Here is a 7,907-nt window from a genome sequence, read left to right as displayed (position 1 = left end):
ATAAGACGTATCTACGAGTCCGATTTTGGTGGCGCGCTCACCCAGAGCATCCGGAGCTCTGTTTCCGTGGAGCCTAGCAAACTCCACGTGACCGTTCGTGTTGTCTTTGTCTGTAACCGCAACTCGAGCAAGTTTTCCAGCCTGCACCACGACCATCTCTGGTGTAAGTAAACAATCCTTAAAACTACCGCTACGAGTCTGAGCCTAATTCTAGCTTGTCGTGCCCCTCTCTCCGACCCCGCGTGCCCGGGCTGCTGGCCACAGCCAGCGTGCAGCACGGAAAAGGGCCCGGCTCGCGCCCGGCCCGCACAATAATCACCTAGCCGGGGTCGTTTGACCCCAGTACTCTTTCCTGCCATGGCAGGGGATTGGACTAGATGATCTGCTCAGGTCCCTTCCGACCCAACCAACTATGAAACAGAGGCCCAGTGGAATCTATAGAGAAGACTGTGCCTTGGCTTAGACATATTTTCCTATAACTTCTAGTTTACAGTCCTCCTCTGCGCCTCTAAATGCCCATTTTCTTTTAGTTGGGGAGTTAAACTCAAGCCATTCTTTTCTCTGGTATTTAGCTCAGGCTGTACCTGCTTGCTTCCTAGACAAGAGAAAGGGCGCTCCGGAAGCTGATCTAACAATCTCTCCAACCTGTACAGTTTGTCCAATAAAAGCGAATACATACCCCCCCCCTTGTTTCTCACATGTTTCCTGGACCATCGCAGCTACAAAACCTATACAGATTCCAGGGCTCTTTGAACTAGACCCAATATTCCCATAACCATACTAGTCACTTCTACTCCAATCTTCCAGGGTGTATGAACAGAAATTCCTTGTAGGCCAAGTTCGTTAGCAACAAGAAACTGCAGATCATCTGCCCTTACTCCCAGCTGCTATAAGCAGGAGGTAGCTGCAGGCTATTTCACTGTAATGCTCAGCAATCAGAGATGGGGCAGAACTAGAGAGGCCCTGGAGGTAACTTCAGACTACTGCAAACTCACCACAGCCTGGAAGCAATTAAAAGCAAAACTTTGCCTTTAGTTGTGGCCTTGCTCTTCACACTTCTGTAGTGTTGGTCAGCTCAGCATTTCTGTAGCAAACTTGTATTCCGCACCCCCCTACCTTTCTGTGGGTTTCAGTTATAACCACTTGTACAAAATTGCTACAGGAAAAGTAAACTGGCAGAGAACATTTCTATTAGGGAGTAACATGGGGGAAAATATCAGCTTTCACAATAATTGCTGCTGTCATTTTTATACTATGCAAATACAAAAAAAAGAAAACCCCCAAATTGAGGATAATTTACCTTGAAAAGTTGATGATGCCTTTTCTGCTGAGGCACCAAGTCAAGTAATGGTATGTTGACATATTTCCATAGCTGCACTGAACGTGAACTCCAAGAATGAGGTTGTGCTGTGTCCAAATTTTGTGAGGCACCATCATTAAGGAGAGAATTGATGCAAGTCAGCACAACCCAGGGAGACGGTGGGCCTCATTCCTCTTTCGCTGAAGTCAGATACGTTATGTTGGAGTGAAACCACAGCAAATGAGTCAGGTGAACTAAATGAACCAGGGTAAGGAGCAAAAGTAGAGGTTCTTAGCATGCTGTCTGGGAAGCTGTACCTGATAATCTCTGTCCTTCACTTTGCTGTAGCCTCCATGTCTTGAAAGTGTGACATTTCCTGCTTGTTCTAACTCATTCAAAGCTCTCCTAGAATAAGTTAGTTTTATCTGAAAGACACTTCATGCAGCTTCTTCCTATCTTCACTAGATGTTCCACATTGCATAGTCACTTGAAGCCATTAGAACATCAGAGAAGACAGATTCAAACTTAATGATCGATCAAAAGGAAAACACCATCACAAATACTAAGCGTCTGACAAGGGAAGTGGGGAGTCAACACGCAGCCACCTCAGTTGCAAATACATGAGTTAAGATGACAGGATGAATATTATATTCTTGTAAGATGAAGGCTTAAGACAAATAGTCCATCTTGACACATGAAACAAGTTGGGAGCCACTGAGTCAGAGTAATACAGCTCAGGGTCATAGCACTTAAGCATAGGACTCCTGTAGCTTTAGTAAGGACACTAAAAAGGATCACTCCCATATGCTTGGTTTAGAGATAACAACACCTCTGGGCTCCCTGTAGGTTGAGATCTAACTACTGACCTAACTCAGCATGTGAAAGCAGTAACCTATGTTACTGAATAGGGAAGAGTCTTCACAGGCTTTAATCTAGACCAGAGGTCCCCCAACCCATGGCTCATGGACAATAGGTTGTCCAAAAGACCTGCTAATGCCGCTCACAGTGACAGGAAATCACGAAGTTAAAAAGTGGTTGCCAGGACAGCCAAGTATAATGTTGTCCTCGTTGTATTCCTTCGTTAGGAACATGGGCAGCACAGGTAGGGGACCATGGAGCTCACTCTTTATACGGGTCTCATCGTCCTGCTTTTTGCTGGACTATGGTGCATCCTCACGTTCCTCACCACTCCCACTTGCTTTCCTTCTGTGATGATAGTCTCTCCCCTATTTACCTTCCGGTGCATTCAGAACGGTTTAAAGCTTCAGTGTGTATTTCTGCGTGGTAAATGGATGCATTATTATTAACTATTCGTACGCTTTTGGCTCCAATTCATGCAACTGCCTTATAGGACGGAGGGTCCTGCTCCGGTTCCCGTGGAAATAACTTTTTTTGTTTCACACTGATTGCGCAGAGCTGGTTTAACTGGCTGCTTGGGAGATCTGCCTTACCATGAAACTCTCCAGGCTACTTGTAGGGTCAGCCTAGGCACTGTGCCCAGAAAAAGGGAGCATGGGCAGGTATGAGGACTTCTGAGCCCTTCTCAGCTCCTGGAGGAGCCCATAAAGGTGATCATCAGGATAGACACGAGGACACTGGGATCAGCCAATAAACAAAGAATTTACAGCCTTTTTTATGGTCCCTTAGCTCTTACGTGATTGAGTTTATGGTACTGAGAATACGGACATTTAACAACCTGAATCTTCAGGTAATCTACCCTGATGGACAATACTACATTACTGCTACTGGTGTCTTCCTAAGCATACACAGTCAGCGCTATCCTGTCCACCCCTGCTATGCTTCTCTTGCGAGCAGATGCATTTGGTATGCCGGCAGCATCTCCCTGTCTCTGAAGTGCATACCCCATTCTACTCACACGCACCAAACACGGTGGTGCAGCGAGGGCACCCTCTGTAACTGGTCTCTGTCCCCGACGGGCTCGAGAGGATGTTCCCAGGGCAGCGTCGCTACAGCATTTCCACGCTTGGTGGATGAAAGGGGGAGCAAGCAATCCAAGAGACACACTGTAGACAGAGACAACTCAAAGGGTGAGGGAGCACAGAACGAGAACAAACCCATGTTGTGTGTGCAGGACTGAGTTTAACCCATCCACATGCGCACATCTCTGATTTCAAACTGCATACTACAGTTACGTCTACCATTCCTGTTTCCATTGCAGCTGGGAGCCTTGGGTAGGAAAATGTCTCCTATTCAGAACAAACCTTGCCTAAGGTATCCACTGACAGAGTAAGAGGCACACTGAACATGCTGAGATAAGACTTAAAAATTAGCTACCATTAAAGGTGGGGAGCCCCATCCATCCACACAGCCCTCGTTAAATGCCTGAGCAATTGAAGAGCAGGGTTCCCCAAGACCCCTTAGGAAGCTGGGGTGAGAATGGGAGAAATAGCCTATATCACCACATCACTTGAATGCATCACTACTTATTTTTCACTGGAACAAAGCCCCATCAATTAGATCAGTCCACTGTGGGGGTTCCCAATCATTCACTAGGGTGGCCTGATAAACTGGCCATGACCATCGCTCCAGCCTGAGGGACTCGCCATCACAACCAGAGCCTTCCCAGTCCTTCCTCCATTTGTTAATACAAACCAAACTCAGACTAGAAAAACCTCAAGACTGCCACCTTTTTCTTTCTCCTGCCACCAAGACCTGGAGGCATCAATGGCCTTCCCTTGCTGTGAGGAGGAGATGGAGAAGAGTGCCCCATGTTTTCCAGGACTGCTCCTGGCTGCAGCCACTCTTCACTGCCCTCAGTGCCCGCTTTGACATGCTGGACTATAACTTCTCTGAGATTGTATACATTTTCTCTATCCCATACCAAGCAGTCAAGGGAAGCATGATTTGCCTGACCAATTTCTTGCTGGGCCAGGCTGATAGGGCAACCCTGAAAAGCTGCAAAAACCAGTTGGCAGGGGCCAGCTCTGAAAAATGCCCTCCAACTCGTCCACTTCTTGGTCTGCATGCGCGCCACATTTGAGTTTGGATACTTCACCCTGCAACAAAACGTGGACCCGTCTGCGGCATGTTGGGCCATCAAGGTGGAGGATGGACAGCTAGTGCTAAATGTGTAACCTCATGTGGCATGGGTGTAGTTTTAGCTGTGCTGGTCTAAGGACATAGGCGGACAAGGTTCTTTGGGTAAATCCAATATCTTTTATTAGACCAAATTAAATAGTTGGAAAAAATTTACAAGGGATCTGGTTTCAGTCTCTGGTGACATGAGTGTTTCTGTTGCTGACAAATGTTTCATGCTCAGTCCTTGGTTTGGGGGGAGGGGGTGCACAGTTTTGCACCTTCACCCTTTTGTTTTTAATATTTTTATAATAAAGGTTTAAAAAGGCAAAAAAAAGTCTCTCTTCCCCTTCCCCACGTCGTGAAGCTAGCTCCCAATTTCCTTCCTGAGCCACTCCCCAGGCCAACAACCACCACGGGTCCGGCCACTGTTGTAGCGGAGAAAGCAGGCCTGCCCTAGACCCCAGGCCTTCCCAATTACTGCAGGGCGCAGGTGCAGCCAGGAGGGCAGCTTGCTCATGAACCCTTTCCAGCAGGCGTGGGCTTTCACACAGGCGTTCTTGTTCTCCTGTGACTGCATGACCCAATGACACCAGCTCTGTTCCCAGGGTCGGGTGGCAAAATCAATGCAGCTCTTGTGCACGCCAGCTAAGGAAGATGGAGCTAGTTTGATGCGTGTCCACTCTAGGCTCTGACCTGAGCACACAGCGGGTGCCTGCCACTGCAGACAGAAACAGGCCTTGGAGATTTAGGAGCGTACAATCTGATCATCTGAGTATACTCTGAGAATACCTCTTAGATTAGGCCTGGCAGATGACACAGGATGAGGAGCACCTGGTTTGTGAATCCTAACGGGGCTGGTGTGCTGAGCAGCTCCTCACTGCTAGGTTGTAGGCAGCACGGGGGTGTGCTCTGAAGCAGACTTTTAAGTTGCCTAGGCAGCTTGAATGGTGATTTTATGACAACTGAGCAGGGGTTTTAAAGGATTTGAATTTTGGATTTAGGTGTTTTGAGTGGCAGTGAAGCAGGGCTCAAGTACCTAGTGTTGCTGGCAGAGGTCTGGGTCCTTGCTTTCTTCTTTGGCCTCAGTTTCCCAATCTGTAAAATAGGTACAGTAATATTAATGTGCATGTTCAGATCTACCAAAGAACAGAAATTACAGAAGAGCTAGTGGGTGGTACCATTACTACTGCTCTCAGTAATTTTTGTCTGCCCAAAAAGGTCCACAGGTAAGTTTCTAAGCACTGACCACAGGAGGAAGTCAGTGGAGGCTGAGGACATCTCTTTGGCTCTGGGCTGAAGCCTGGGCATCAGGCTCCCCAGCTGCCCTGGACCCCCACATTTGCATGTAAATCTGCTGTACTCCTGCAATAAACAACAGCCCTCCTCCCCCACCAGGCTGTGGCTGCAGCATACGAGCAAAGGGTTAAATGCCACTGTGCAAGTCCAGTTCCTTGCAGGTTTATGGTTAACAACACGCTACGTGGGTGTGAATAGGAGGCGGCACAGAGGACAGGGGTGACTTGTCACTGAGGGCTTACTGTGAGCCGCTGGTTGTAAGTGCTGAGCCCAGTGAATGGGAAGAAAGGGAAGCTGAAAGTCCACATTTGTTTGCTGTGCCCTTTGTTCACACCAGCTACAGTGTCTTCCCCAGGGATGCTCATCTCCACCGAGCAATCACTAGGGAGAGCACAGCGAGGGGGGAGGGAAAGTCTCGGCAGCCTGTCCTAAGGGCTCCTATCTGCCGCAGCAAACAATCAGGTCCTAAAGGTAGCTGAGGCCCTGGCCACATTCCTCCCAGGTCAGGGAGCCTTTGGTGATCTCCAGATCACTGCCTTGGGGGCCACGGCACGCCAATAAAGCCTCAGAAAGAAGCTACCCTGCTCCTGGAAGAAAGTACCCTGGATTGGAACGGAGATAACGCATTCTGAACCCCCCAGACCTGACCGTTGCATCAGACAGTTGCAAGAAGTTTAGGGATATATTTTGCAAGAAACAAAACACCGTCCACCATCTGCAGCCCACCGTGCAAAGCAGCGCCACAACATTGCTGTCACCAGGCTGCCGCACTTTCCCAGGAGCGCTCCCTCACTCCTCTGCGACTTGCCTTGTGTCTGAGAGGACCGGGGTGGATCCAGGGTGGGTGCACTTGTGCAGGTGCCTGCCTTTGATTCCTGCGCCACCAACAGTTTAAAACCAGCCGCCTGACAGTGGCAGCTGCATTTCTGTTCAGGCACCAGTGAGAGCATCAATTGAATTCATGGCTCGTTAAAACAAATCTACCTAATGCCTTCAGATCTCTTCGCTCCCCAGGTGTTAAGGACCCGGTCTCATTTTTTAATGCTCCACTAATCAAGCTAGCGTTTCTTCTGCAATTCTGCTGTCTGTGAGCTGCTCCTGGCAGCTCCTATTTCACAGCCCGGCAGACTGTTTCTGACTCATTTCAATAAAGTTATATTTGTTTTTGCTTCAATCTAAAGCTGAATAATACAGCTCGACTAATGCCCCTAGAGCATTAGTAGAGTTTCTAGGTTCTTTTTACCTGAAGAAAAATGTGTGTTGTGTCATATGTGATGATGCATCTCCCTACGTGCACCCCCTTCAAAATCCTAGATCAGCGGCTCCCAAACAGTGACAGATTGCACACCGCCAATTTAAAACGATACAACCGTAAGTGCCACCTGCCAATTTTCCAGCTCAAACTTAAGTATATGACAAAAATTTGCTGGTGATCAAGTCATCATAATAAATCTGTGAACGCGTACCATTGACAGTTTGTCTGTGCGCCACTGGTGCTACCCGTACCACAGATTGGGAGCCGCTGTCCTGGATCTGCCCACGGAGGAGACGAGCTCAGCCATCGCAACGTGGGGGCTGGTTCAGCGCAACGGGCAGCACAAGGATGGGGTTTATAGGTCCTCTGGGGCACTTCAAATCCCAAGCGTGAGATCCTGTGAAAACCAGGATGGCGCTGGAGATTTGGGACTGATAGGCAGGGCCGCGTCACGGAGAAGTCAGGCTGCAAGGGGCCTGCAGAGGTCATCTAGTCCGGCCCCTTGCCCGGGGCAGCGTCAGCCCCATCCAAACCATCACCTAAACGCTGCACCAGACTCCCGCCAACCCCGGCACAACGCACACTAGCATCCGACCTGCCTGCCCCAGGCGAAGCGCCGCAGCCGGCGCTCAATATCAAATGCTCCAGAGACCTGGGGTGGAGGGCCAGGCCTCCCTCCTCCCTCTGCCCCGCACAGAGGAAGGCAACCCCCGTCTGTATCGGCCTGACCAGGGGGTCAACTTCCTTCCTGGCCCCCAACGCGATGGGTCTGACCCTGAGCGGAGGGGCAAGACCCTCAACCAGGAGCCTCCAGCTTGGGCGCCGGCAGGAGCATGGGCACAGCCCAGGCAAAGTCCCCAGCCCTGGCACCCGCCCCGTCCCCAAGGAGGTGTCTCCAGCTGCAGTCCTGCTGCTACTGGCTCCCCCTCCCAAATCCCACCCCACTTCCCTCTCTCCCACCCACCCTTACAAGCCCCCAGATCTCCCGTGACGAGTCCCCCTGACGTCACGGGGAGG

This window comes from Alligator sinensis, unplaced genomic scaffold (genome assembly GCF_000455745.1).
Source record: "Alligator sinensis unplaced genomic scaffold, ASM45574v1 scaffold559_1, whole genome shotgun sequence".
NCBI lineage: Eukaryota > Metazoa > Chordata > Crocodylia > Alligatoridae > Alligator > Alligator sinensis.
Note: the sequence above shows the minus strand (reverse complement) of the source record.